We start from the raw sequence: 10,321 nt of genomic DNA on the forward strand, positions 1-10,321 counted from the left end.
TGGTAAAGACGAAAGAACGGAAGATAAAGCTTGTCTATTACCAACTGCTCGTGGTAACGACGAAAATACAGAAGATAAAGCTTGTCTATCACCAACTGCTCGTGGTAACGACGATTAAACAGAAGATAAAGCTTGTCTATTACCAACTGCCCGTGGTAAAGACGAAAGAACGGAAGATAAAGCTTGTTTATTACCAACTGTCGTGGTAAAGACGAATATACTGATTGGTATCGGTAAAGTGATTACTTGATGAGACCTGCCACTTGAACACATACTGATTGGTGACATTTATGGATTAGACACTTTGAGATTGACATCTTGTGTATTGGAGTAAGACGCAGGAAAATAATGCAACTATGCATGAATGATATTTGTATGCGTGCTATGTATGCATGGATGAATGAATGCATATGAGACTTATTTGACAGTATAATGGTGAGACTGTTGAGACAAGATTGGGCAGGTCTAAAGAAAGTGGCCCGCCATCACATTACAAGCGTTCATCACCCTTCACTGGGGATAACATTACTGGGGATGAATCAAAACACCGCTGGGGTAAAGCCTTTCCAACCATTGATGGGGTAAAGCCTATATTCAAACCAACTGACGGGGTAAAGCCCATATTCAAACCCAACTGCAGGGTAAAGCCCGTATTCAAACCCAACTGACGGGGTAAAGCCCATATTCAAGCCAACTGATGGGGTCAAGACCCATAATCACCTACTGAAGGGGGGAAGGGTCCAATAACCAATTACTGAAAAGAGAATGCCCCATAATCAAACCGCTTGAAGGGATAACAACCCATTGATCATACTGTTGAGGGGAGAATGCCCCATAATCAAACCACTTGAAGGGAGAACAACCCATTGATCATACTGCTGAAGGGAGAATGTCCCGTAGTCAAACCACTTGGAGGGGTAACAACCCATTGATCATACTGCTGAGGGGAGAATGCCCCATAATCAAAACACTTGAAGAGAGGATGAAACATTGATCGTACCGCGCTGCACGGGGTAACAACACATTAATTATGCCACTGAGGAGATACCAGATACCAACCCATTAATTGAAACACTGAAGAGGTAACAAACTTTTTAATCAGGCCGCTGAAGATGTAACATATCATCAATTCAACCACTGGAGGGGTAACAACCCATTGATCATACTGCAAAAGGGGTAATGACACATTAATTATACCGCTGATGGGATACAACCCAACAAACAAAACTGTTGATGGGAATATGACCCAATATGACGTCTCAGTTGATGGTGAAGTAATCATTCCTTGGGGTAAAGCCCGCCAATCAGAAACCTGACAGAAGTCGCCATTTCTTGAGATAAAAACCCATCAATCAAACCACAGGCAAAAGATGTCATTGATCAAACCACAGGCAGCAGTCACTATCAATCAAAGCATTGGTAGATGACGCCCTTTCTCAAACCACAGACAGAAGTTGTCATTTCTCGGGATAAAAACTCATCAATCAAAGTCTGGCAGAAGTCGCCATTTGTAAGCTAGCACAAAGTGCATTCTTCCATTTAACCCACTTGAAATTGTGATGCCTCTGTCTTTGTGTTTTTTTTTTTGTTCATTTTTTGTATTGTTTTTTTTTTGAATCCCTAATTTTTGCCTGGACCGCCCTTTCGGGCTTTCAATCCACCGGGAATATACTTCTTTTTTGTTTGCCCCTAATTTTTGCCTGGACTGCCCTTTCGGGTTTTCAATCCACCGGGACGCTCATTTTTGCCTAAGCCGCCCTTTCGGGTTTTCAACTTAGCGAGCTTTTTTTTTGTATTCTTCTTTTTTTTCTCTTTTTTTTTTGACAGAGGTCATCTCACAACTTTTGGTCATGTTTACCTTGCAGAGTTTAACTGTCCTTGAGACGAATGTTGATGTATGTTCCTACTGCTCATAAGTTCAAAGAAGATGTACTGTTGTTTATGCTTTTCAAAAGACAATTAAAAATGTTTTAAATTTTTGCTTTAAGTATTCACATCAAAAATAGAAGAAAATTATGCAAACAGAATAAATGAGAATTTCAAATAAATGGGCACAGGCTCAAATTAGATGTAAATAAGTGGTGACCTGCCAAAGGCGTGGCTCCACAGATTTTAAAAGTTTGGAAAATGGTAATTATATGGGAAAGGTACATTGAACACAATAACCGCTATGCTCTCTAACAACTTTGAATTTCACTGTTCTGAGTCTTTGATTTTGCAGATGCTTCGTGTCGAAGGTTCTTTTGACAGTTGAAAATGCCCCAGATGAATCATATCTGATTTGATGCAGTTACCTCGCCATAAGTTGGAGATCTTTTGACGGCTGAATTGCCTCAAGTGAGTCATGTCCGAACAGATGCAGTTACTTTGTCATAATCCTTAACTTTTGCATAGGTCGCCCTTGCGGGTTTCAACCTATCAGGATAAACATTCATTTTTTTTATGTCTCTAACTTTTGCATGGACCGCCCTTTCGGGTTTTCAATCCATCGAGACGCTCTTTTTTGCCTAAGCCGCTTTTTAATGTTTGCGACTTATCGAGCTGATTTTTGATTTTCTTTCTTCATGTCTCTAATTTTTGCATGGACCGCCCTTTCGGGTTTTCAATCCATCGAGACGCTCTTTTTGCCTAAGCCGCTTTTTCAAGTTTGCGACTTATCAAACTTTTCATTTTAACAAAGTATTTCTTGACTGCATTGGCATTCACAGGACATACAAGTTTGTCACCATGCTTTTGTAATTAGGCATTCCTTTGCCCCTGGAATCCGGTGACGTATTTTTGAGCACAAAGCCACTTTCTTGACATTCACGGGGACGAGCCTTCTTTATCGAATACTTGATATAACTGTCGGTGGCACACAACAATAACACTTTTGAATTCAACCAAGCTTAGCTTTCATTGGAACCTCTATTGACAGGACTTTGACCTCCATGTGGGACACTGCCTTTAAATTGCATACTGAGGGATGGTGGGGGGGTTGCCCCTGCTAAAGTGTGCACTTGAAGTACAATATCCCTGGAAGGCAGATGGAAGCATCTTGTGCCAGTCTTTGTGTATGAAAGTCCTCTTCAGGACGATCTTTCTTTGATATTTGCAGCTTTGATGGCCAAGATCCCCCAGTAGGCGAGAAATCACATTGGAAACTTCTTTATACTCCTCTTCAGTCTCGGATACAAGGAACTCAAAGTTGAGAGAGAGAGTACAAGGTTTAAGTGTTCAACGGGTTTATTAATGCATGGTTTGATTATTGATATAAACATTATGATTATGCAAATATGTGGAAATGATTTAAAGAAAAGAATTTTTGGTTTTTTGTATTACCATCTTTCCAGAAAAAGCACAAAATAAAAACAAAGTCGGGATCAAAGCGACCTTTTAATTAATGATAAAAATACATAAAGCAAAAAGCCCTAAATAAGTTCACTTCCGTCTCGGGTGGGACGAAAGGATTTTTTTTTTTTTTGAAAAACATAAAGCAACAAACAAACATATTAATTAAACAGATGAGTAATAGAAATAAACATCAACAAAGACCCAAATGCAGCTAAACATTCCATGTACCAACATCAGGTTCCACGATCCGATAACAGATTAACTTGCACCTTCAAATTCAAAACTCTTCAAAAGGTATGAGATTTTTCTGGATCAACTTCTGAACTTCTTCCTTCAAAGCGTAACATTGCTCGGCGTCATGGCCTGGTGCCCCCTGATGGAAATCACATTTGAGGTCAGGGTGATACCAAGATGGCAGCGGATTCGGCACCCGAGGAGGTGGTCTGGTTTGAACAAGTCTCTTCTTAAGCAAGATAGGAAGCAAAGTTGCGTATTTGATAGGAATTGGGTCAAACTGCGATGCTTTCCGAGTCTGATTTTGAAGAATGAGTTGCTGAGGAACCTGATTTTGAGGGATAAGCTGCTGAGGAGCCTGATTCTGGGAGGTAAATGGCTGAGGAGCCTGATTCTGAGAAGTAAATGGCTGAGGCTGTTGAGGAACCTGTTGTCGAGGTCGTTTCATGCACATTGGCTGACATAAGGGCTGAGACCTTTGCTGAACAAGCGGTGGATTCTTTGCAGCTATCAATGAAGATACTAGGCTAGTTAACTTGTCTACCTCAGCCCGAAGTGTTGTTACCTCTCCACGAAGCTCGTGGACCACTTGCTCAAGCTGATCAATCTTTTGTGTTTGCACGAGTGTTTGCATATGCGAGCTGAACTTGGATGAAGACATCGGACCACTTTACTGATGGATTGACCTTTTGTACATAGAGATAAAGTATGAGACACGGACTAGAACTATGAATGCAACATGATGCATGATATGTTTATGCAAAAAAATGTACAATCTTTTTGTTATCGAAGGATTTATCAAGGTAAATTGTAAACATTGCAGGTGAACATGGTTTCATTTTGAAGATTTGTAAAGATATTGCAATAGGTTCCCTTTTTCAAAAGTTAAGAACGAACCCAAGGAAGAAGTTCTTAACAAAAGCAAAAGCTTAGTTGAGATTGTTGAATTTGTATTGCTTGGTGTTCATTCTTACAAGGCCCATTCCTTTGATGTTTACAAAAAGCTTGGCTAAATCCTTCAATATTTTTTTTTGATGAAAAAAAAAAAAAAGTTTATGGATGAATGCATGTATGCATGATTATGCATGGAAAGTATACAATGTTGGAGCTTAGAGACAACAACGCCATTTGGTAAGAATTATGGTTTCCAATTGCATAAGTAACAAAGGTTCTACCAAGGTTCCCGAATTACAACCGCCACAGAACTTTATCGGATACCGAGACAACACCCGGTCCAACAACGTTCGTAGGAAAGTCTAGTTCGAGTGTAGCATTGCAAGTAGACTAATACCGAGACATCACCCGGCTTAGCCACCGCACTACATCCTAAAAAAAAGGCCAAGATGGGTTAAGGGTTACTAAAGGTCCTTAGCGTACAAACGGAAACTTAAAAGCAATAGAGTCTAAGCGTGACAACACCCGCCGACATATATCACTTTAAGCTCCTCCGCTAAGTGTGGTTATCTCACGTGTGACAAGACACAAGAATACTCTCGGTATGCCACTATGAGTCTACCACTCCTATCTTATGTTTCACTCGAGTCCGGGTATAGGACTTTGTCTCACCACTCACGTAAAAGTATTTACGAAATATATACAAATGATAAAGCAAAAAATAATAAAGAAAGAAAGGTGGGCTAAACCCGCGTAGGATCCCCAGTGAAGTCGCCATTTTTGTAGACCAAGATTTTCGGGTGTCAAGCCATTGATTGAACTTGAACCTTCAATCTACCGGACTTGCTCGATTTTATTCTTGGGAAGGGAAAAAGAGATTGAAAAACCCTTTTTGGATCCGGGGGTTGGTTACGATTTGGGAAGGTGTTAGGCACCCGCGTCGTTCACGGTACTCCGTGAGAACCTCTTTCTAACTTTATTTTTATTTGAAAATTTTTGTTACTTAAAGCTAAATGAAAGAATGGAGGGAGAAGTAAGAAATTTGTTATTTTTATTTGATTGATTTGAAAGGAATAAAGCCTCTGCCTACGTACCCTTAAAAGGGATCAAAACCACCGTAGTTCACTCTCAAAAAATATTTTTGTGGGTTAGGTTGATTTTAATTTATTTTGAAAAAAGGTTTTAAGAATGGTTGCGAGACCTCAAGGTATAGAAGAATAAAATAGAAGTGAGGTTGTTTCATTTTATTTGAGAAATTTAGTCTAGGTTTAATTAAAGTTCATTTAGGAATTTGATTAAGAAAATAAAGGGAAAACAACTTGGATTTGGATCCAAGGTTTATTAAGAAAAATAATTTGACCTTTACTTATTTGAATTTTGAGATAAAAGTGATTTTTCCTAACTAACGGAAAGTTGGCGTACTAACGTGAAAAATAAAGCTAGAGTAAAGCGATAAATAAAATGATAGTGTCGGTGCTTGTGTCGGTGCTTGTGTTACCTACATTATTACAAAAATTCCTAGATACATTCTATGGCCTCTTTGCCAAGCTACAAGCCAATGGTAAAAAATATACACCCATTTCCTGGTTATACACACTAAAATCATGGAATTAAAGTAAAATGCAAGCATAAAGAAAATGCATGAGATCATCTAGAATTAAAGCAATATAGCAAGATAATAAGAAACTCAAAAACATCACATATTAGAATAAAATTCCAAAGCAATGCATGATGTTAAAAATTTTAAAGCAACGCATGAAGTAGAAATTGAAATATTAAAGCAAAGCTAACACAAGATATTATGGAGTGAAAAATTTGAAATGCATGGAACTAGAGTTGAATTTTAAAGCTAGGTTGTAAGAATGTTTGATGAAACCACAAACAAAAGATGCATAAAATGATTTTAAAGCCAAATTAACAATAATGCATGATGTGAACTTTTCAAAAGCCTACGTAAACTAAAAATATGCATGAGGTAAAAATTTAACTACTAAATAAATTAGATAAAAATATGCATTAAAACACTAATCAAAACATATGAAATAAAATCAAAGCACTATATGAGTTTTACAATAAAAATGCATGATATAGAAAATGGTTTGAGCAAACACTCATGGAAGCATGACTAAAATCTGCACAAACTATATAGTAAAACAATGCACAATGCAAGAAAAGATTTGAATGCATGAGATAAGAAAAAAATTAAGTTAAGGAATGCATGGTATGAAAATTGAGACACTGATTAAAACGCATGGAATAAAATTAAGAACATTAGATAAGTTTTTTTTCTTTAAAAAATGTGCGTGAGTTTTAAGAAAACGAATACTTAGAAAACTAATGTAAAGGAGGGTGCAACAAGCATATGGTAATCACAAAATGCAAAGTCCAGAAGGAGAAAGGGCCAAGCAGTAGCAGACTGGGTTTAGGATCAAGGTATCATGGGCTGATTCAAAGAGTTGGACCGGTTCAGGAACGGGTCGGTTCAACCGAACCGGTCCAGCAAGGGTAACATAAACCAGTTTGGTAAAAGCTTCTTCTTCTTAAAAATTCAGCAGCATCGCTGCTCTTTCCTTCCTCCTCCATGTTTCCTTTTCACAAAATAACTTCAACATGAATCAAAATTCTTCCTAACTAACATATAGTACAATGAATCGATTCAAACAAACACATATAAACTAACTTACTCCTCTATCTCTTCTCTACTCAATTTTGAAATCAGTTTTTGAAATCAAACAATAACAAGGCGTAGATCTAGGCTTAAAGCATGAACATATGATGAAGAAACAAACACTTATACCTTCTTCAATCTGGACAGTTCAGCTACTGTTCTTTTCTCCTTCTTCTTCTCAAACTGGTTCTATTGCTCCATTATAAATAGCTGCTGAGTCCGATTCTGTTCGTGCCATTATCGAACCGGTTCTGATCTGCTCTACGTTCTTCTCACTTCGAGCTGGACACTTCCTCTTCTTTCACCGAGTTTCAATTCACACTCTTCTCAAATCAGTTTTGTTGAAAAGATGAAGAGTGGGCCGATTTGATAGTGTATTGTGATGTTGATTCTGTTAAGGGTTGTTTGGTATAATGGACATGATTTTGGTTTGAGTTTGGATTGATTTGTTGTTTGAGGACCGATTTGTGTTATTTGTGAAAGGAGGTGTTGGATTCGAATTTGATATTATGTGTGATTGGGAACTTGAAGTCGTTTGGGTTATGGCTTATGTAATTAAAATGGATTTGGAATGGTGAGTTTGTGTAGGTTCAATCCGAAAGTAGAAATGAGCATGTAATTTATGTGATTTTGATATGATGATGATGATGATGCCTTTGATTTGAACATAATGTTTAACGTTTCTGAAAGTGCTGATGAATATGGATCGGAATTGTTATTTGTGATGGTTGTTGTTATTGTGATAGGAACTATTATTGGAAAAAGCAGTTTAAATGAATTTGTGTGATTGTAGAAAGGGAAGGTCGATGTTCATGAGTGATAGATATGCAAGCTGTTCTTGAGAAAGGTTTAAGAAGAATGGAGTGTTTAATATGATTTTTTGGGTCTGCCGATTTTTGACTTGTGTTTGTAAGAATTTCAGTGCAGCCCCCTTTCACCAATGATTGAGGGTCTATATATAGGGACCAACTAGGTTAAATGGAATGAATGGACAAAAGACAAGACTGCCCTTAATGAAACTTGGAGAGAAAGAAAATGCTTTGGATGCTCTTTGGACCAATAACAATGTAACAAGTGGACTTAAGACAAAACAAATTGTTGATAAAAACAAAATAAAAATAACATTAAAAGAAAAAAGAATAAATAGTAAAAATGAAAATAAAATAAAATAGAATTGTAAAATAAAATAAAAGTGATAAAAGAGTAATAAAATTTAAAGCTGTCGAAACTTCGACTGAGACGACTAAGACTCGCGGTGTTTTAAAACACGAACAAAACTTTTTAAACGGTTTAATAATGCGGACAAAAAGGAAATTACCTAAAAAGGTTTATTTATAAAAAGAAATGAATAAAAGACTTTAAATATTTTAAAAGCACGCGTAAAAATTTAAAATGCCTGAAAAGACAAATAAAGCAATTTCAACTGGACAAAATTTTACTTGCAAGATCACAGACTTTGAATGATTAAACAACGACTGAGAAAGGTTTTAACTCGTTAAAGCGAAAGGAAGAGAAATTGAGCCGTTTTAAAATACGGACAAAAATAGGTAAAAACAGAGCAAAGTGGTCAAAATTTGGGGTATGACAATAACCAATATTGTACTCATGTATCCATATACATGGAAATAAGAATATACCTAAGGTTCCTGCTTTGCCATGCATACGCTTTTGTTGTAGAATGTTCTTCCGATTTTCTCGTGCAATTCTAGCTATTGATGCAGAATAACCATTGATTTAAAAACTGACATGAAAAAATTGACATCTATATTACGATTTAACATTTTATCACCTGATCTTGAAGAAGGTGCATTAGTGTGAACCATGGTGATCCCACTGTTTGGTGTAATCATGCCATCTGAGATATAAACATTAGGAATGGTAGTTATGTGCTTAAAAGATGAAATCCGTGTGCTTTGATATTAATATATAAGGTAAAGAATGTGATATGAGGATTTAACAAATAAGTTTTGTGATAGTACAAACCTTGTACAGATGCAGTTGTCGAAAAATTCCTAGCTGTCATGACATTCTTTCCTTTGTTTGTCACTCCTGCATTATGAGGTGTGACCATATTTGCTAATATTGGTGTATCAATACTCATCCTCTCATGACCGGCTATTCAAGCAAAGAGTTATTGTATACAGGTCAATACTCAATGTAAATCGACATAAGATAACCAATATTGTATTCATGTATCCATATACTGGAAATAAGCATATACCTAACATTCCTGATTTGCCATGAATACGCTTTTGTTGCAGAATTTTCTTTCGATTTGCTCGTGCAATTCTAGTTGCTGATGCAGCATAATTATGAGAAATCCGGCCATCTTAACAGAAACCGAGTAAAATTTTAATAGTCATATATAGGTGACCTCATAAAAGACACTATTCATAAACATCATAGTTGTCCTTGAATTATACCGCATGATTGTTGTGCCGATAATTTTGCAACACTTGAAGCACCATTTGATACGTGTGTATATGCTTTATTTGGATCTTTGTTCTCATCTGTACATGAGTAGTCCATTGATTATTTTCTTCGTTATAATGGCGTAAAAACATCTGACTAAAATCTTAATTTTTATCAGCTAGATTGATACCTGACAATGATGCTTGTCTTTTTTTAGATCTCTGCCGCATAATTTCCATTCTATTTGAACGGGCTATTTTAGCCAAAAATTGGTTTTGGTTACTCTGTAACTGTTGACGCTTCAATTCATGAACATCCGTGGTTGTCTTTTGAAATTGGGTGTTTCCTACATGTATTCAAAGTCATATAATGGCGTGAAAATAATATATTTAATATTAGGTTTGTGTGTGTGACTAAAGGAAAAAATCGGTTAAAAATAATATATGTATACCACTCGATAATTGTCCCAACGGTTTTCTAACATTATAGCAATGATCAGAAGCATCTGAAGAGGATTCCTGTAAACATACACTTTTATCATCCTGTGAATCTGTAAAAACATATTACAGCAGAACCATTAAGACGTTAACATACAGTGATGAGTACATCACAATATATATGTCTATACAAATCCAGATTTTTATATTATACTACCTAATAAGTGTATCTACAAATATAAACCCATATAATTCAATATTGCATAAGACATATACTAAAAGTTAAATTCATAATACCTGATTTTCTTTTTTTTGACAAATTATGCTCTTTGATGATTCTACT

At 36.4% G+C, this 10,321-nt stretch overlaps 1 long non-coding RNA gene across 1 annotated transcript; it reads right to left on the minus strand.

Moving 5' to 3' along the window:
* Window positions 1-2,285: 2,285 nt before the first annotated feature.
* LOC146912193 (uncharacterized) lies at window positions 2,286-8,022 on the minus strand. Its single transcript, XR_015015957.1, has 2 exons — window positions 7,259-8,022; window positions 2,286-4,253 (listed from the first exon to the last, which is right to left on the minus strand). It is a non-coding gene; the product is annotated as an uncharacterized LOC146912193 (long non-coding RNA).
* Window positions 8,023-10,321: the final 2,299 nt, after the last annotated feature.

This window comes from Medicago sativa, chromosome 6 (genome assembly GCF_051527215.1).
Source record: "Medicago sativa cultivar Bolivia chromosome 6, Bolivia_mono, whole genome shotgun sequence".
In the NCBI taxonomy this organism is placed as follows: domain Eukaryota; kingdom Viridiplantae; phylum Streptophyta; class Magnoliopsida; order Fabales; family Fabaceae; genus Medicago; species Medicago sativa.